At 41.7% G+C, this 20,883-nt stretch overlaps 1 protein-coding gene across 18 annotated transcripts in view; it reads left to right on the forward strand.

Annotated features, from left to right (window-relative positions):
* Positions 1-116: 116 nt before the first annotated feature.
* AFF1 (ALF transcription elongation factor 1) overlaps positions 117-20,883 on the forward strand; it is a 284,626-nt gene continuing 263,859 nt past the window's right edge. For 8 of the 18 annotated variants that reach the window (XR_010409462.1, XR_010409460.1, XR_010409461.1 and 5 more), the window contains exons 1-4: positions 142-946; positions 1,058-1,110; positions 11,765-11,881; positions 15,593-15,730. The gene's annotated coding sequence lies outside the window, so the exon portion shown is untranslated. The other 10 variants (XM_064584748.1, XM_064584745.1, XM_064584753.1 and 7 more) reach the window with 10 other exon arrangements.

Below are 20,883 nucleotides of genomic sequence, written 5' to 3' on the forward strand. Positions count from 1 at the left end.
CGGGGGGGCGGTGGAAGGGGGGGCGGGGGGGGCGGTGGAAGGGGGGCGGGGGGGCAGGCCCTCCCACCGCCCCTTCCCACGCCGGCGCCCCATCCGACGCGCGGTCGGCGCGCACAGTCAGCCGGGCCCCCGAGGGTGGGTCCCTGGAGTCGGGAGGGAGGGGGTCGGGCGCCCGCGCCAGGTGACTCGCGCTCGCTGGTCTCGGAGGGTCGCGGTCCCCCGCGGGCCGAGGGCGGAGCGCGCGCCCGATTAGGCGCCCACGGCCGCGCACACCTGAGGGCCCGCGCCGCGGGCACACGCCTCCTTCTTGCTCGCGCCCGAGCTGCGGGCCGCGCCCAGGGCCGGGGTGCCTCGCGTCACGCGGAGGCCTCAATAAAGGGCTTTGTGGTGCCAGTTCCTTCCGCCAGGGGCGCGGGGAGCCAGGCCCGGGACGGGAGCCCGCGGGGGCCTTCGGGTTAAGCAGCCGAGGCCCGCACACACTTGACGGAACAAAACTTACGAGCAAAAGAGCTGTAAGCTAGGCCTTTCTCTGAAAATGACACTTTTAAGTGTCGGGGAGTTGTATTAAGCGACCCGGGGATTTGGTTGTGGGGACCATGTGGGGGCACCACTTGAAGAAATGTGCTCCGTTCTGGCGTGTTCACTGTGAGCGAGGCTCACCGGTGACGCCTGAGGAGCGGAGGCGCTGTTGTCAATGTTCACTCTCCCTGGTGGGTCACGGCCGCTAGAAACGCTAAAAAGGCCCAAGCCTAGCTGTGATGCGGTATGTGTTCATCGTGGTCAGGGCAAGACAGATTAGAGGAGGTAGCCTGATGGACCAGTTCCTGAAGTCAGTGCACTGTGGTGATTCAGGAGGAATCTATTTTAATACATCGTAGATGGTCGCCACCTAAACGTCAAAGGAAAACAGCCCACCTATTTCACATGGGTCTTGGAATCAGAACAGGTTGGGAATTCTAGTCCTGCCACTTGCTAACTTTAAGGTCTTGCCTATGTAAATTCTCTAATCCTCCATTTCTCTATCTGTAAAACAAGTATCATACTCTGTATCTTGCAGGGTCCTTGTGAGGATTAAAGAGCATGTCTGTACATTCTCTGCCAACCGACACGGTAAGTGACTGTCTAATTTTGCGCTTAGTAACAACTTTATGAGATAGGCAAGGGATACTTATTATTCCAATTATGGAGAGGAGGCATGGACTCAGGTTAAAGGACTGCCCGAGATGGCGCAGCTCATGAGTTGCAGGGCCAACTTTTGAAGCTCAACACGGTACCCTTTCCACCCTGACAAGATACCTCTGATACTAGCGCCTGTCTAATTAGGATAGGCTGGTAGGCTTGAACCACCTTTGAAGGTGCTTTTTGCTTCCCCAAAACTAGAAGGTGAGGACTCCTTCACTCTTTAACATTTCCGCTCCAGTACCATTGGAAAAGGAGCCTCAAGGAGTGAGAGTGGGTGTTAGTTCTTAACACAAAGAATGTTGAATCCATTATTGGGCTGTAACATCGATGTGGTAGATTTTGAACTGAATTTTTTCAAACAAATTAACATAGAATGGGGTGGTGGTTGGGGAGTGAGAGTACATCATGCAAATAAGTCTAAGTATTGTTTTGTGGAACTTGTATTTTGTTATCCGTACAGACTTTTTCATGCCTGTGTGTGTATGCAGTTTCAGTATAAAATATAATTCTCACAATGGGTCTAAAAAGTGTGAAAGCCACTGTCTAAGATCATTTCATTTTAGAGATGAAAAAACCAAGTTGTTAACTGAAATCACACCCAGGTGGGGCAGAGATAGGCCACTTTAGAGTTGTGGCTCATGGAGCTGTGGCTGTTCTCTTTTTATGGAGGAAGAAATCAAGATCCAGGGAGAGGATGATGTGTCCAGGGCCCCACTGAGAGAGATTAGACAGCCTGTGATTTCTCCAACTTTGAACCTCATTTCCTGTATATGTATATGATTCCTGAGAATTGTGTTTAGTTATTTCCTATGTGACTCATTTTGAACAAATATGATGGAAGTTACAGACTATGACTTCTGAGACCAGGTCATAAAAGGTACTGTGGCTTCCTTCTTGTGGTCTCTCGGATCACTAACCCTAGAAGAGATCAGATGCCATGTTAGGGCACACTCAAGCCACCTTATGGAGAAATTCACATGCAGAGGAATAGAGTCCTCTAGCCAACAACTGGTGAGGTGCTGAGGCCTCTTGCCATCACTCATGTGAGTGGAAGCAGATCCTCCAAGGCTCCATCAAGCCTTTAGATGACTGCAGCCCCAGCTGATGTCTTCACTGAAACTTCATGGTAGACCCTGAGTGAGAACCACCTAGCTAAGCCATTCCAGGATTCCTGGCCCTCAGAAAATATGAAAATAAATGCTTGTCATTTTAAGCCACCAACCTTTAGAATATTTGTTACAGAGCAACAGATAACTAATATACACTAAGTGTCTTTTTTTTTTTTTTTTAAGATTTTATTTATTTATTTGACAGAGAGAGAGACACAGCGAGAGAGGGAACACAAGCAGGGGGAGTGGGAGAGGGAGAAGCAGGCTTCCCGCTGAGCAGGGAGCCTGATGTGGGGCTCGATCCTAGGACCCTGGGATCATGACCTGAGCTGAAGGCAGACGCTTAACTGAGCCACCCAGGCGCCCACACTAAGTGTCTTATTGTAGAAGGAATACTTTACACAGAGGAAAATAGTCATATTTTTATAATTGAGATTAATAGTTTGATTAAAATGAACAGTAAAACACATTATGTCTTAGAGATTCTTTCTGGGCAGCTGAAATCTCATCTAGGACCAGTTAAGAGCCTTAAAAACTGTCAACACAGAAAATATATGATACGTACCACTCTCCCACATGTCTTTAAAAACAAAAATAACATTAAATCCTATAGAAGGTGGAAGGATATCCAATAGAGATCTGGTTCTCACTCCACACCCATGAAGACTATTTTAGTATTTTCCTTTGAATTATCACATCATATCTAAACATTTCTCGGTCTCCCACCCACCCCCCCTCTCTTCTTTCCTCCTCCTCCCTTCCTTTCTTTTCTCTATGATCTCTCTCCCCCTGCTTTTCTGGTGCCCTACACACATCTTCCTATTGGGTAAGCCTTCACTGATTGTTCCAAAAAGTTGGCAGGGTTCATTCAAATTGGTTAAGAGAGCTTTGCTGCCACCTACTGTTAGAACTAAGGTACAAAGAGGTATGCAAAGAGACATGATATCCTATAACAACAAAAAAACAATAGTAGTGTGATATTTACTACACTTTGGACACTGTTCAAGGTACTTCCTATACATTGCCTAATGTAATTATCACAACCATAGATGCTATTATAAATTTAGTGGTGTGATTTTTAGGGATATTAGAGAAGTAAAAACAGGCACCTCAAGCATGAATAACTTTTCTAAAGTCACAGAAGTTGACCCAAGACTATGCAATTCTGATATTTTTCTCTGTACCATACTGTACATTCTCCCAGGATTGTAATCAGGGCAAGGTTTTAAGGTATAAACTTTAAATATTTTTGCAACTGCCCTTTTCAAATATTCTTTTAATTTCTCATCATACATATATTAACAGAATATTGTTGGGCACCTACTCCATGCCAGCAATTATTCTTCTCCCTGCCATCTGAACTTCACAGCTTAGTGGGGAAGAGGATAATAGTTTCCCTAGGACAGTTAAGGAAGAAAAGGGTTTATAGGGCTACTAAATGACTTGCTTACAATTACACAACTAGTAAATTGCAGAACCTAATTTAGCCCAGGTCTATTTCATTCCTGACCTACCTCCTTTGAGTTCTCTGGATCCCCTGATTGAATTATATATCCCTCTATTTGTGAAATGTCCACTGCATCCTTACAATAACATTGACTACCCACCCATTTTATTTGAAATTGACAGAGTAGGTTTCTTTTCTTTTTTTAAGATTTTATTTATTTGAGAAAGAGAGCACAAGCAGGGGGAGCAGCAGAGGGAAAGGAAGAAGCAGGCTCCCTGCTGACCAGGGAACCCAACGTGGGGCTCCATCCCAGGACCCTGGGATCATGACTTGAGCCGAAGGCAGATGCTTAACTGACTGAGCCACCCAGGTGCCCTGACATAGTAGGTTTCTGTACCTTAAACACATTAGTGCCTGACCAACACAGAAAATAATAGCCACAGCTAGTGTCCAGACTCCTCTGCTCTCCTTAGAGGTATAAATTACAATTTCCCAGGTGCCCATTTGATAAACTCCTGTTCTTTGGGAACAAAGCAGGTCAAAATCTATTACCTAATCCAAGACTATGGTGTGTGGTTTACAGCCTAGGATTCTCCCCAGGACAAAAGCTAGAGCAGTAAGGATCCCTGGCTGACTCTGGCAGGCACCATAAACCTGCATCTGCCATGGAGCAGATCACATCAGGATAGCTAGCCCTGACAACCACACTGGAATTCCTCCACTGTGCAAGCATAAGGCGTTAGTTGTAAGAATAGGAAGAAAGATATTTCTTTACACATTGTAATATATGAGGGCTTTGGAGTGTTACAATGTCACCCTGTAAAGTACTAATTAAAACAAAAGATTTATCTACTTTAGTCCAATTGACATTTCAATTTCATGCTAATGTATAATAACTAGGAAAGTAGGAACAATTAGAAAATTAAGATGAGGTCTCCAGTTATTCATTAAATATTTGTTAAAATTATTCACATTTTATTGACTTTTCAAATTAATTCATTTATTCATTAAATATTTGTTAAAATTATTCACATTTTATTGACTTTTCAAATAAATAATAAATCATATCAATTGAGCTTTCTCTTGAAGAGATACAGACCAGATGAAGAGGTGGTGTGCTCTGATAGAAAAGGCCTAACTAGGAATCAAAAAACCTAGGCTAGAGACCCCTTATAAATATGAAAAGTTTCTGAGCCTTTGTGTCATTTATGAAACTGAACCAATAGCACCCCAAAATATTTTTATGATTGATTCCATGAATCTGTCTAAATCTTTCACATAATTACACTACTAAGTTTTTAATAAGTTAGCAAATGACTTTTAATAATTTTACCTGTTTTGTAGTTTGACATATTTATGTAAAGAATTCATTAAAGTTCAGGGTGCCTGGCTGGTTCAATAGGTAGAGCATGTGACTCTTGATCTTGGGGTCATAAGTTCAAACCCCATGTTGGGCATAGACATTACTTAAAAATAAATAAATAAATAATTCATTAAAGTTCATATAGAATATAAAGTTTATTTGTCCTAACCTTTTTTTGAAGATTTATATCCCAGGGTTACAATATCCATATAGTCCTTTTAATTTTATTCATCTCAGTGGTTCATAGTTCATCGTAAGCTTTCATTCAGTTAGTTTCAAGCCAATTTAACACACATATATTGAGCCCTTTCTGTATGCAAAGCTTTGTGATTGGCCCCATAGTCTAAAATTTGTCCCTCTTCTCCCTCTTCCCCCATACGTAAGAAAAGTTCTCTTTTAGAGAGCGTTTTTTACAGCTACATGTAAAAAAATGAAACTGGACCACTTTTTTACACCATATACAAAAATAAATTCAAAGTGGATTAAAGACTTAAATGTAAGACCTGAAACCATAACATTCCTAGGAGAAAACATAGGAGGTAAGCTCTGTGACACCACTTTTAGCAATATTTTTTTGGATCTATCTCCTGAGGCAAAAACAGCAAAAGAAAAAATAAACTATTGTGACTACATCAAACTAAAAAGCTTTTGCAAAACAAAGGAAACCATCAACAAAACAAAAAGGTAGGGGCACCTGGGTGGCTCAGTTGTTGAGCGTCTGCCTTCGGCTCGGGTCATGATCCCAGGGTCCTGGGATTGAGTCCCACATCGGGCTCCCTGCTCAGCGGGGAGTCTGCTTCTCCCTCTCCCACTCCCCCTCCTTGTGTTCCCTCTCTCATGTTCTCTCTGTCAAATAAATAAAAATAAAATCTTAAAACAAAAAGGCAGTCTACTGAATGGTAGAAGATATTTTTAAATTATATATATCCCATATGGGGTTAACATCCAAAATATATAAAGAACTCATACAACTCAATATCTGAAAAACAGTCCAATTAAAAAAAGGACAGAGGGGGCACCTCTGGGTGGTACTGTTGGTTAAGGATCTGACTCTTGGTTTCGCTTCAGGTTGTGATCTCAGGGTTGTGAGATTGAGCCCTGTGTCAGGCTCTGTGTTCAGGGTGGAGTCTGCTTGGGACTCTCTCCCTCTCCCTCTACTCCCCCTTCTCTCAAATAAATAAATAAATCTTTTTTTAAAAAATGGACAGAGGGGGCCGCCTGGGTGGTTCAGTTGTTAAGCATCTGCCTTCGGCTCAGGTCATGATCCCAGGGTCCTGGGATTGAGCCCTGCATTGGGCTCCCTGCTCTGCAAGAAGCCTGCTTCTCCCTCGCCCACTCCTCCTGCTTGTGCTGTGTCTCTCTCTGTCAAATAAATAAATAAAGTCTTTTTTAAGAAATGGACAGAGTCCTTGAATAGACATTTTTTCATAGAAGACATCCAGATGGCCAACAGACACAAAGATACTCAAAATCCCTAATGATCAGGGAAGTGCAAATAAAAACCTCAATGAGATACCACCTCACAAGGGCCAGAATGACTAGTATCAAAAAGACAAGGGGAGGGGACACCTGGGTGGCTCAGTCGGTTAAGCATCTGCCTTCAGCTCAGGTCATGATCCCAGGGTCCTGGGATCGAGTCCCGCATCGGGCTCCCCGTTCCGCAGGAAGCCTGCTTCTCCCTCTGCCTTTCCCTCTCTCTATCTCTCATGAATAAATAAATAAAATCTTAAAAAAAAAAAAAAAGACAAGGGGAGGGCGCCTGGGTGGCTGAGTTGGTTAAGCGACTGCCTTTGGCTCAGGTCATGATCCTGGAGTCCCAGGATCTAGTCCCGCATCAGACTCCCTGCTCAGCAGGGAGTCTGCTTCTCCCTCTGATCCTCCCCCCTCTCATGCTCTCTCTCTCTGTCTCATTCTCTCTCTCAAATAAATAAATAAAATCTTAAAAAAAAAAAAGACAAGGGGAAAAAAAGACAAGAAATAACAAGTGTTGACAAGGAAGAGGAGAAAAGTAAACTCTTTGGTGGGAATGTAAATTGGTGCAGTCACTATGGAAAAAGTGTGGAGGTTCCTCAAAAAATTAAAAATAGAATACTGTATGATCCAGCAATTCCACTTCTGGATATTTAGCCAAAGAAAATGAAAGTACTAAAAAAAACATATGCACCCCTATGTTTATTGCAGCATTATTTACAATATCCAAGATATGGAAACAACCTAAGTATCCATCAATAGATGAATGGATAAAGAAGATGTGGTATATATACAATGGAATATTACCTGGCCATAAAAAAGAATGAAATCTTGTCAATTGCAACCACATGGATAGACCTAAAGTGTACTCTGCTAAGTGAAATAACTCATACAAAGACAAACACCATATGATTTCACTTACATGTGCAATCTAAAAATAAAGCAAACGAAGAAGCAAAATAAACAGACTCAGATACAGAGAATGAACTGTTGGTTGCCAGAGAGGAAGAGAATAGGGGGTGTGAACAAAATAAGTGAAGGAGATTAATGATCTTCTAATTATAAAATAAATAAATCATGGGGATGAGAAGTACAGCATAGGGAATATAGTCAATAATAGTGTAATAACTATATGGTGACAGATAGTAACTAGACATACCATGGTGACCATTTCTTGGTGTATATAAATATCAAGTCACTATGTTGTACACCTGAGACTAATACAATATTGTATGTCAATTATTGTTCAATACAAAAAGTAAAAAGAAGTAAAGCTCTCTTTTCCCATGGAGATGTAAGTCAGTTATGAAAAGTATACATTCTCAGCTTGGAGAAATATGGAAAAAGAAATTATCACCACTCTTTCTGTCAGTTGTGAAAGTTGTCTTAAAAGAATTAAGATTCCCTTTTTAAGCCAAAATCTAAAATTAGAATGTATATAAGCCCCCACAGACATTAAATAGCAGTCTACTTAAATTCAGGATTTAAGAAAAAGGAATTATTTCAAAGTGTAGAATTTCTTGGACTTGCTCAAGCACTTCCTAATGATAAAACTGTCTATGAATTTTACTCCTTAATTCTTTTCCATCTGCTTAATTTTCTAAGATAAGTTCTTTTTTTATAATTTTATTGAGGGATAATTGGCTATTATTACTGTATATATTTAAAGTGTACAATGTAATGATTTGATATGCATATACATTGTAAAATGATTACTAAGGGGCGCCTGGGTGGCTCAGTCAGTGAATCGTCTGCCTTCAGTTCAAGTCATGATCCCAGGGTCCTGGGATCAAGTCCCACGTTGCGCTCCCTGCTCAACAGAGAGCCTGATTCTCCCTCTCCCCCTGCTCCCCTGCTCCTGCTCTCTCGCTTACACTATCTCAAATAAATAAATAAAATCTTTGAAAAATACTTAAAAAAATAAAATAAAATGATTACCAAGATCAAGATAATAAACACATCCACCATCCCACATAGTTAATAGTTAACATGGTTAACTCGTGTGTGTTTGTGTTGTGTGTGTGTGTGTGTGTGTGTGTGAATGCTTAAGTCTCCTCCCCTTGAGTGTGACCCTCTCCTAACAAATAGAATTTTCTGTATTTGTGGTAAAATCATTCCTAACTGAGACTTAAGATGAATATTTGCTTAAACATGGTGCCCTCAAGGTGAGCAACAGAATATGTGTGGACCTGAGACATTCTACCTGAGTTGAGAATCCCCTTCCCCCTGGCTGAGAGTCCTCCAGCCAGGGAGTTCCCTCAATGCCTCAGTGTTTCATCGGCAAGATGGAGATAATTCGACTTTCACCATAGGACTGTCATGGCCGTTAGTTGCCTTGCCCATATTATACAACAAATATAAATTTGCATATTTTGAGAGTTTAAAAAGCAAAAATTTAGTCTTCCAAATCTTCAAAAATCACAGAATCCTCACAAAAATGTGAAGTCTATCAACTACAAATTTAGAGCCTATAGATAATCTGCTACTGTACATAATCACCGTATTTTGGACAGATGTGAAATGAATTTGGTTTTTAACTCTTCAATGAAGAAAATTTCAAATATATACAAAGGCAAAGAGATTCACATACGGAATCTCCATCTACATATCACCCAATGTCAGCAGTTTGTCAACAGATTTCCGATCTTGTATAATGTCACTTTCCCCATAAATACAGAGTGACTTTTTCAAGTCATTTATAAGGCACTTTTATTTCACACACAAAAAATGAATATGTCTGTATCTCCAGAACTAGCAGCATTTTCTGGTTTTCCCATATGTGTTCTGAATGTGAGACTTCAGACTGAGGCCTTACTAATGGCAGTTGAAAAAGCATGGATTTGGGGGTGCCTGGGTGGCTCAGTTGGTTAAGCGACTGCCTTCGGCTCAGGTCCTGGGATCGAGTCCCACATCGGGCTCCCGGCTTGGCGGGGAGCCTGCTTCTCCCTCTGACCCTCTCCCCTCTCATGCTGTTTCTCTCTCACTCGCTCTCTAAAAAATAAATAAAATCTTTAAAAAATAAAAAAAATAAAAAGGACTTAAGAAAAAAAAAAAAAAAGCATGGATTTTGAAGCTGTCTCTAGACTGGTTAAAATTCTAGTTCACCACTTCCTAGCTATGTGATCAGGAGCAAGTAACTTCATTTCCTCTGAGCCTCAGTTTTTTCAGCTGCAAAGAGAAGCAGAACAGCTGTTAGGACCCACTCTCCAGGCTCACTTTTTTTTTTTAAGATTTATTTATTTATTTATTTGAGAGAGAGCACACACACACACATGGAGGGGGCGTGGGGATCAGGGGGAGAGGAAGAGAAGCAGACTCCCCACGGAGCAGGGAGTTTGAAAACATGGGGCTCCATCCCAGGACCCCAGGATCATGACCTGAGCCGAAGGCAGACGCTTAACCTACTGAACCACTCAGGTGCCCCATCCAGACTCATTTGAGAAATAAATAGCAAAACAATGGTGAGTAATAGCTATAATTTACTAAAGAAGCCAGCCACCGCCCTAAGCACTTCTCCTGTAGTATCTTCAGTACTTGCCTGGTGCTCGGCAAATGTTCCCTTTCAGTCTTTGGAGCAGGTTTTGCTACAACAAAGATGACCAAGTCATGGCTGTGGTTATGGTAGGCTGGTGAGAACAAGTAGTGCCCGACCAGAGTCCTCCACAACGTGGGGAGGGGAGGCGCCGAAGAAAGCCTTCTCACACTTACAAACCAGTCCAGTGGTCTGGAACAGGGAGGGTGAGAGATGGAATAAGGTGGAAGGAATGAGGATCAAAGGAACTAGGGAGTCAGGAAGAGAGGAGAGTACCATGTCTCTGGTCCCTCTCTAGTGGTCTCACACACCAGCTTTCCGGACTTCACACAGCCCCTCCCAGCAGTTACCTTGGAGGCTCGGTAGCCAGTCCACACTCAGGCCTGCTAAGGGGGAAGGCCAGGATTCAAACCCATATTCATCTCAGGATGCTTGTTTCACTCCACACGGCCCACATCATGCCCTTTTCAAATTACTGGAAGGACAGTTACTGTTTTACAAAGTGGCCTCTGGGATGACATGTTAGACATGGCTTTGGGCATGGGGAATGTCAGGATGGGATGGGGTAGGGAGGCAGACATGTGGCCTGACTTGGCCCCGGAAAGACCATTATTCTGGAAGACACTGCCTCACAACCCCCGAGGCTTCTGGAGCTCCCATTACTGTTTGATTGGCCTGCCTGTGTTTAATCTGCAAATGAGGGCTGCCTAAGATGTGCCCATCAGCAGTCCTGACCACCTCAGAGGATATAAAGGCTTCCTGACCTTGGGAACCCAGACTTTTTCCAAGAAATGCTTAGAACAGCAATAAGCTGGGAATGGATTCTAAGAGTTAGGAAGGAATGATTCTAAAATCAATGTTTACTAGCAAGGAAAGCCTTCTCTTTTTTCTGTTTCTCTCTCCAGAGGACTTTGTGTCTAAACTGGGCTTTAAATATAAAGTAGGAGATCTACTAATCTTCTCAAAGGGGGTCTGGGAATTCATAAGAATCAAGTGGGAGATGAATTTAAAATGCACATTCCCAGGCTCTACCCCCAAAATTCTAATTCAGAGGGATCAAGAATCAGCTTTTTATTTTATTTATTTATTTATTTATTTTAAAAATTTTATTTATTTATTTGACAGAGAAAGAGAGAGAGCGCGCACACAAGCAGGGGGAGTAGCAGAGGGAGAGAGAGAAGCAGATGCTTAATGACTGAGCTACCCAGGCGCCCCAAGAATCAGCTTTTTAAAAAGTAAGTGCCCAGGGCGCCTGGGTGGCTCAGTTGGTTAAGCGACTGCCTTCGGCTCAGGTCATGATCCTGGAGTCCCGGGATCGAGTCCCACATCGGGCTCCCTGCTCAGCGGGGAGTCTGCTTCTCCCTCTGACCCTCCTCCCTCTCATGCTCTCTGTCTCTTATTCTCTCTCTCGCAAATAAATAAAATCTTAAAAAATAATAAAATAAAAAGTAAGTGCCCAGGTGTTTTTGGACATTTCCCTGAAATTGGCCTGGAGCCCATTGCATCATATAAGTGCCTGGAGTCTTGTGAAAAATAGAAATTCCGTAGATAACCTGAATTTTAATCAGCAGGAGCCGAGTTGGTGGGGGGAGGGTGAGGAAGGAAGCCTAGGATTCTGCATTTTATTTTATTTTATTTAGGCTTATTTATTTATTTTTAAGTGATCTCTATACCCATTGTGGAGCTTGAACCTATGACCCCGAGATCAAGAGTCAAACACTCCTCCGACTGAGCCAGCCAGGCACCCCTGGATTCTGCATTTTAAAGAGGCTTTCCAGGTGAAGGTTTACTAGTAAATTTTAAGAACTACCTGCCTAGGGAATAACAAAATATTCTCTTAGAAGGGCCATGGCCTGGAGGACCTATTTCTGCTGAATCTCATTAAGCTACTTTGGGTGTATGTTCATGTGGAAACCACAACCCCAAGACTCAACTGAGGAATGAGAAAAAGACAGGGTACTGAGAATAGGAATTGAGTAATAACCAACAATGGCTCCACATTAAAGAATCTTTGTAAAGTTTCTCCAATAGCAACACCACAGCACATTGGCTCTCTATTCATCCTTACTTGGCCTGCAGTCTAAGTTTTCTTACATGTAGATGCTCAAATACTCATTAAGTTGACTTGAATATAATCCCCTTTGGAGAGCCATACTTTCAACAGGTACTTCCATAAACTTTGATATATTTTTTCCTGGTGGTGTTTAGACAAATATACATGTGTATACACGCAAGGGGCAGAAGAGGTGACGGTGAACAAAAGTGGGTTTGATAAAGTAAGAAAGATAAAACTTAATGAACTGCTAAGCAGACTTCAGCTGTAAGTTAGGGAAAACATAACTACAAGTTCTAATTTTGGTTTACTTCCTCTTTTGCCCCAGGATCTTAAGTAAGCTACTTTCATTTCTCTATTTCAACTGTGTTTTTTTTTTTTTAAGGAATATGCTTTGTGGAATTATTTTAAGTAAGTAATAAGAGTTTGGAAAGCACCTTTTACTTTTAGCCAAAATTGTGAAGAGAATCTCCACCATCTGGCATCTAGGCCAATTCAATGAGACAAGTAGTTTCTTTCTTTTTTTTTTTTTTAAGATTTTAATTATTAATTTGACACAGAGAGAGAGCACAAGCAGGGGGAGCGACAGGCAGAGGGAGAGGGAGAAGCGGGCTCCCCACTGAGCAGAGAGCTGGACACAGGATTCTATTCCCAGGACTCTGGGATCATGACCTGAACCAAAGGCAGACGCTTAACCAACTGAGCCACCCAGGTGCCCCAAGTAGTTTCTTTCCTTCTTTTCTTCTTTCTATAAACTAAAGATCATTTAGTAAATGTTAATTGAGGATTCATTATATGCTAGAAGCTATGATGACTTCTACCCACTATCGTTGAAGAAGCAGGAGAATCAAGGGAAAAGCAGAAGTTGAAGGATCAGGGAAAAGTCACTGGCCAATCCTCTGTTAGTGCTGGCAGAGGTGGGCAAGATGGAGTTTGCAAAGCCATCTGAGAAACCAGGCACTTCAGCTGTGAGAGTGGAACAGCCCAGCCTGGAGTCACTGCTGGTCAGCAGGGCCTGCACTTGAGAGAAGAGCCAGGTATGGGGCAGGCAAGAGCAAGAACATGCGGAACCTGCCACCAGTGTAGTGGAGAGTGGGGACAACTGACATATGCAAACCTCTCTGCGTGTTTCTTCCAGAGCATGACTGCTCATTCACTACTACCTTCCAAATCTCATACTGGGCTTTTTTTCCCCCAACTCTAAGGCAAATCACACAAGGAAGAGGATTCTGAAAACTGTAGTTCCAGTTCATCCAAAGAAACACCATACAAATGAGGAATTGGGTCAAGAAGTGATGAAAGTTGACCAAGAGGCCAATGCATGATTAAAGTTGACACAATGCAAAGATTCTGAGCAAAAGTGCTTATTCAGATCCCAAGCTGTTTTTAACTCCTCAGGACTTTAAGTGTGGTCTCCTGTGTCAGCACTAGAACTGTCCCACCTACAACAAACTAGTTGCATAACATGAAGGTGGAGTCAGCTCATAAATATAAGTCTGATACCCCAACACAATGACCACAGATGCAACAATTAATAACACAGTTACAGACGTCAGTGTGACACAACAGCTATCAACAATCAATTTAAGATTTAATCTTTTATCAGATTCAGATTTATGAGGTACAGACTGCTTATCTGTTCAAATATTTATTAATGCTTACTTTATGCTACATGGAAGAAAAGTGAAACATCCTACTCGTCTCTGCATGAACCAAACACATGCCCTTCTACCCATTCTTGTTTACAACACCTCAGCTCCCCTTCCCAAGCATACCAGATCCCCCACAAGGTTGACAATAAATAAAACCAGCTGATAAGGGAAAAAGAAAGAGACCCTGAGCCTCAAGATAAAGTCACAAGCCCTCAGGTTTCATAGCCCTAGTCCAGAAGGATTGGTCATAACTCCTTAAATTAAGATGCTATAGTTAAAAATAGCAGAACATCCAGGAAACTAGTTTAAATCAAAAGGGGGATTTAAAATGAGGATACTTGCCTATCTCACAAGACACAAGGGCAAGGAATGCAGCCAACCCTCAGACGGGCTGAAATCAAGAAGTAGGAAGCCAGGAACACTCCACTCCATCTCATTCCTGCTTCTCTCTGTGCATTTGCTCCTTCTCCCTACAAAGATTTCTCTGTTCCTCAAAGCACGAGATGGAATACTGCTGCCCCTCCTGAGTTTGAAGTGATAGTTTGAAGCAAATGGAGACTGACTTTCTTTCAGTCCTAATACCAAATAGGGAGAGAATCCGATTAGTTAAACTTGGGTTCAGTATTCTCTCCTTGAACCAGTTAGCCTTGGTGGTGATGGGAGAACAGGAGAACTTCATTACAAACCTGCGCCAGGACCCCATCTCAGTGGGTAAGGGAGCACCCAGTGTCAACACTCAGACTTTTACTTATAGAAGATTCAAGGTTAATCTAATGCTAGTCAAGCATATGGAGATAAATGGCTTCCTAGGGAGACTCCAGAAATCAAGCCTACTCTTCAGCTTCCTACAGTGACAAGAACAGCAGGAGCCAATGTGAAGTTAGAGGCCTAAAAATAAGAACATTGGGGAAACTGTAATAAAGTCAGGATTACTGAAACAAAATATGTCCAGGAGTGTAGTACACATTGTTGATTCCCTTCCAAAATCATTTCCCCACTTCTTTACTGTTATAGCTCTGGTCTTGTTCAGGTATCTATGCTCCTGCACTTGGTCATGTTCGTGTATGGATGCCAGTTACTTCCTAAGCTCCTAAAGGTGAATCCTGATTAATTTAAGCCAATCAAGGTAGTACCATTCCCTTTATCTCTCATGTAGACTTGGGCAGGTGATATAGTCTCACCGATGAGAATGGGTGTTCTGGGAAAGGTTTCTTTTTTCTTAGAAAAGATACTGATGAAGAGATTACCTTTTCCTCCTTTATACCTTCTGAGTATCTGGATATTGGATACACCTGGAATTGCTGTAGCCATCTTATGAACATAAGGAGAGCTGATCTGAGGAAAAAAAGAGGGGTTGGGGGGAAGCTGGAAAATGGAAAGACCAGGTTCAATGATAATTCCTTTGTTAGTGAATTAACTATCCTTGGAGCCCAACCTGCATTGAGACCAATGATATGAGAAAAACTTTATTGTTTAAACCACTTTGAGTTGATGTTCATTTACTTGCTGCTGCAGGCAACCCAACCAAAACAGGGGATATAGTGGGAATGAAAGCTAAAAAGACAAGCAGATAAGATTCCACACACAAAAACAAGAGTCAGAATGAAGTCAGACTTTTCAGCAACAACCCTGAAAAGCTAGATGATGAAATTATGAAGGGAAAGCTTTTCCAAGATAGAATTTTCAGACCCGCCAACTTATCATTTAAGTATGAAAGTAGAATGGGGCTATTTTAGTACACAAAATATATCTCAAATATATACCTGCACTGAATTCCTTTATAGGAAACTAGAAAGAACGTGCTTCTCCAAAATGAGGGAATAAACCAAAAAGAGAAAGACATGGGATCCAGTACGCAAGAACCTCCCTTCTGAAAGGAAGACAGTAGACAAGACCAGACCTCCATCATGAGGGGAAGACAGGTACAGTAAGTAAATAAGACTTTCCTCATGGGAAGTGAAGAAAGGTCCCGGGGGCGCCTGGGTGGCTCAGTCGTTAAGCATCTGCCTTCGGCTCAGGTCATGGTCCCAGGGTCCTGGGATCGAGCCCCGCATTGGGCTCCCTGCTCGGCTGGAAGCCTGCTTCTCCCTCTCCCACTCCCCCTGCTTGTGTTCCCTCTCTCGCTGTGTCTCTCTCTCTGTCAAATAAATAAATGAAATCTTTAAAAAAAAAAAAAAAAAAAGAAAGTTCCCAGAAAGATAATCATGGGCAAACATTGAGGGCACTTCTATAAGGGCCACAAGCACCTTTGGCACCTGGCAGGATGTGTGGCAGGACAGGTGTGAATGTGGGTGTGTGTGAAAGAAGAGTATAATTTTCAGTAGTAGAAAGTCCATAGATACCTAAATTTTTTTATTAAGTTTTCTATTTTAACTCCAGTATAGTTAACATATAGTGTTATATTCATTCCAGGTATATAATACAGTGATTCAACAATTCTATACTTTACACAGTGCTCATCATGATAAAGTATAATCTTAATCCCCTTCACCTATATCTCTCTTTTTTTCTTTCACTCATTTGTTTTGTTTCTTAAATTCCACATATGAATGAAATCATGGTATTTATCTTTCTCTGACTGACTTACTTCACTTAGCATTATACTCTCTAGCTCCATCCATGTTGTTGCAAATGGCAAGATTTCATTATTTTTTATGGCTCAATAATATTCCATTGTGTATATATATATATACCACCTCTTCTTCATCATTCATCTATCAATGGACCCAAGCTGCTTCCCTAATTTGGCTATTGTAAATAATGCTACTATAAACATAGGGGTGCATGTATCCTTTTGAATTAATGTTTTTGTATTTGGGGGGTAAATACCCAGTAGTACAATTACTGGATCACACGGTATTTCTATTTTTAATTTTTTAAGGAACCTCCATACTGTTTTCCATGTGGCTGCACCAGTTTGCATTCTCACCAACAGTGCACGAGGGTTCATTTTCTCCACATCCTCGCCAACACTTGTTGTTTCTTGTGTTTTTGATTTTAGCCATTCTGACAGGTGTGAGGTGATATCTCATTGTAGTTTTGATTTGCATTTTCCTGATGGTGAGTGATAATGAACATCTTTTCATGTATCTGTGCACCATCTGTATGTCTTCTTTGGAAAAATGTCTGTTCATGTCTTCTACCCATTTTTTAATTGGATTATTTGTTTTTTGGGTGTTGAGTAGTGTAAGTTATTTATATACTTTGGATACTAACCCTTTATTGCATATATCATTTGCAAATATCTTCTGTGCAGAAACTTTTTAAAAAAGATTTTATTTATTTGAGAGAAAGAGAGAGAACACGAGTAGGGGAAGGGGCAGAGGGAAAGAATATCCAAGCAGGTTCCTGCTGAGCACAGAGCCCGATGTGAGGCTCGACTTCATGACCCATGAGATCAGGACCTGATCCAAGAGTTGGACACTTAACCGACTGAGCCACCCAGGCACCCCAGAAACTTTTTATTTTGATCTAGTCCCAATAGTTTATTTTTGCTTTTATTTCTCTTGCCTCAGGAGACATATCTAGAAAACTCTTGCAATGGCCAGTGTCAGAGACATTACTGCCTGGGCTCTCTTCGAGGATTTTTATGGGTTCAGGTCTCAAATTTAGGTCTTTAACCCATTTTAAGTTTATTTTTGTGTCTGGTGTAAGAAAGTGGTCCAGGGGGCGCCTGGGTGGCTCAGTTGGTTAAGCGACTGCCTTCGGCTCAGGTCATGATCCTGGAGTCCCTGGATCGAGTCCCGCATCGGGCTCCCCGCTCGGCGGCGAGTCTGCTTCTCCCTCTGACCCTCCCCCCTCTCATGTGCTCTCTCTCTCATTCTCTCTCTCTCAAATAAATAAATAAAATCTTTAAAAAAAAAAAAAAAGAAAAGAAAAAGAAAGTGGTCCAGTTTCATTCTTTTGCATGCTGCTGTCCAGTTTTCCCAATACCATTTGCTGAAGAGACTGTCTTTTTCCCATTGCATGTTCTTTCCTGCTTTGTTGAAGATTAATTGGCCATATAATTGTGGGTTTATTTCTGGGTTTTCTATTCTGTTCTATTAATCCATGTGTCTATTTTGGTGCCAGGACCACGTAATGTTTTGATTACTACAGCTTCATAATATAACTTGAAGTCTGGAATTGTGATACCTCCAATTTTGTTTTTCTTTTTCAAGATTGCTTTGGCTATTCAGGGTCTTCTGTGGTTCCATACAAATTTTAGGACCATTTGTTCCAGTTCTGTGAAAAATGCTGTTGGTATTTTGATAGGGATTACATTAAATCTGTAGATTGCTTTGAGTAGGATAGACATTTTAACAATATTTGTTCTTCCAATCCATGAGCATGAAATGTCTGTTTCTTTGTATTGTCTTCAATTTCTTTCATCAGTGTTTTATAGTTTTCAGAGTACAGGTCTTTCACCTCTTTGGTTAAATTTATTCCTAGGTGGGCGCCTGGGTGGCTCAGTTGGTTAGGCGACTGCCTTCGGCTCGGGTCATGATCCTGGAGTCCCAGGATCAAGTCCCGCATCGGGCTCCCTGCTCGGCAGGGAGTCTGCTTCTCCCTCTCCCACTCCCCGTTTGTGTTCCCTCTCTCGCTGTGTCTTTCTCTGTCAAATAAATAAATAAAATCTTTAAAAAAAAATTTATTCCTAGGTATTTTATTATCTTTGGTGCAATTGTAAATGGGATTGTTTTCTTCATTTCTCTTTCTGCTGCTTCATTATTGGTATATAGAAATGCAACAGAGGGGCGCCTGGGTGGCTCAGTTGGTTAAGCATCTGCCTTCGGCTCAGGTCATGATCCCAGGGTCCTGGGATTGAGTCCTGCGTCGGGCTTCTTGCTCAGCAGGGAGCCTGCTTCTCCCTCTCTCTCTGCTGCTCCCCCTGCTTGTGCTCTCTCTCACTCTCTCTGTCAAATAAATAAATAATTTTTTTTTAAATGCAACAGATTTCTGTACATTGATTTGTATCCTACAGCTTTACTGAATTTATTTATCAGTTCTAGCATTGTTTTGGTGGAGTCTTTAGGATTTTCTTTTTTTTTTTTTTAAGATTTTATTTATTTATTTGAGATAGAATGAGAGAGAGAGAGAGAGCACATGAGAGGGGGGAGGGTCAGAGGGAGAAGCAGACTCCCCGCTGAGCAGGGAGCCCGATGCGGGACTCGATCCCGGGACTCCAGGATCATGACCTGAGCCGAAGGCAGTCGCTTAACCAACTGAGCCACCCAGGCGCCCTAGGATTTTCTATATATAGTATCATGTCATGTGCGAATAGTAAAAGTTTTACTTCTTCCTTACCAATTTGGATGCCTTTTATTTCTTTTTGTTGCCTGATTGCTGTGACTAGAACCTCCAGTACTATGCTGAATGGAAGTGGTGAGCATAGACATCCTTGTCTTTTTCCTGACCCTAGGGAGAAATCTTTCAGTTTTTTCCCATGGAGCATGATGTTAGCTGTGGTTTTTCACATAAGGCCTTTATTGTGTTGAGATATGTTCCCTCTAAACCTACTTTGTTGAGGGTTTTTATCATGAATGGATGTTGTACTTTGTCAAATACTTTTTCTGCATCTATCTGAAATGGTCATATGGTTTTTATCCTTTCTCTTATTGATGTAACGTAGCACATTGATTGATTTGCGAATATCGAAGCACTCTTGCATCCCAGAAATAACTTCCACTTGATCGTGGCAAATTATTTTTTTAATGTATTGTTGGATTCTGTTTGCTAGTATTTTGTTGAGGACTTTTGCATCTATGTTCATCAGAGATATTGTCTTGTAGTTCTCTTTTTTGTGGTATCTTTATCTGCTTTTGGTATCAGTGTAATGCTGCCTCATAGAATGAACTTGGAAGTTTTTCTTCCTTTCTATTTTTGGAATAGTTTGAGAAGAATAGATATTAACTGGTTTTTTTTTTTTTTAAAGACTTTATTTATTTATTTGAGAGAGAGAATAAGATAGAGAGAGAGAGCATGAGAGGGGGGAGGGTCAGAGGGAGAAGCAGACTCGCTGCCGAGCAGGGAGCCCGATGCGGGACTCGATCCCGGGACTCCAGGATCATGACCTGAGCCGAAGGCAGACGCTTAACGACTGAGCCACCCAGGCGCCCCGAGCCATTTGGTTTCAAGTATTGTCTAGAACCGTGATTCTCAGAGTGTGGTCCCTACACCAGAGCAGCAGCATCATGTGGGAATTTGCCAGATGCAAATTCTTGAGCTCCACTCCTAAATCAGAAACTGCGGGGATGGGCTCAGCAGTCTATGCTTTAGCAAGATCACCAGGTAATTCTGTTGCATGCTAAAGTTTGGAAACCACTGATCTAAAAGTAAAAATCTATGGGTGATTAGAGGGGAGAAAGAAACTAGTATTTACTGAATACCAACTATAATCCAAAGGCTTTGTATACCTAATATCATTTAATCTTAACAAGAGCCCAGAGAGGTAGGTATTATTATCTCATTTTTTTTATTGTGGTTAAAATACACACACACACACACACATCATAAAATTTTCTATTTTAACTATTCTTTTTTTTTTTTTTTTAAGATTTTATTTATTTATTTGAGACAGAGAGAGCACATGAGAGGGGGGAGGGTCAGAGGGAGAAGCAGGCTCCCTGCCGAGCAGGGAGCCCGATGTGGGACACGATCCCGGGACTCCAGGATCATGACCTGAGCCGAAGGCAGTCGCTTAACCGACTGAGCCACCCAGGCGCCCCAGATATTAACTGCTTTTTAAATGTCTGGTAGAATTCGTGTTGAAGCTCTCTGGTCCTGGACCTCTGTTTGTTTGAAACTTTTTTAATTGAGTAGCAACATAAACATTTTATTTAGAGATATGGAGGAAGATATGAACAAGAGTGAAAGTTGTAGCCTCCACGGAAAAGGAAATGTGATAAGCAGGAGACTGCCTGTGATAAAAGATTATCACAATCTTTTACACTCTTTGTTTTGCTGTGGACATTTTAAACTGTGATTTAAAACATTTTAATGACAGGATATAAAAAGAAACAATCATTGCAAAAGGAAAAGGAAGGTAGGCTTAGGTAAAAAACTTAGGTATAAATGTGAAATATGAGAATGCCTG

The sequence above is a fragment of the Mirounga angustirostris genome, unplaced genomic scaffold (genome assembly GCF_029215605.1).
Source record: "Mirounga angustirostris isolate CCGP_5_RB_7025 unplaced genomic scaffold, mMirAng1.0.hap1 SCAF_2, whole genome shotgun sequence".
In the NCBI taxonomy this organism is placed as follows: domain Eukaryota; kingdom Metazoa; phylum Chordata; class Mammalia; order Carnivora; family Phocidae; genus Mirounga; species Mirounga angustirostris.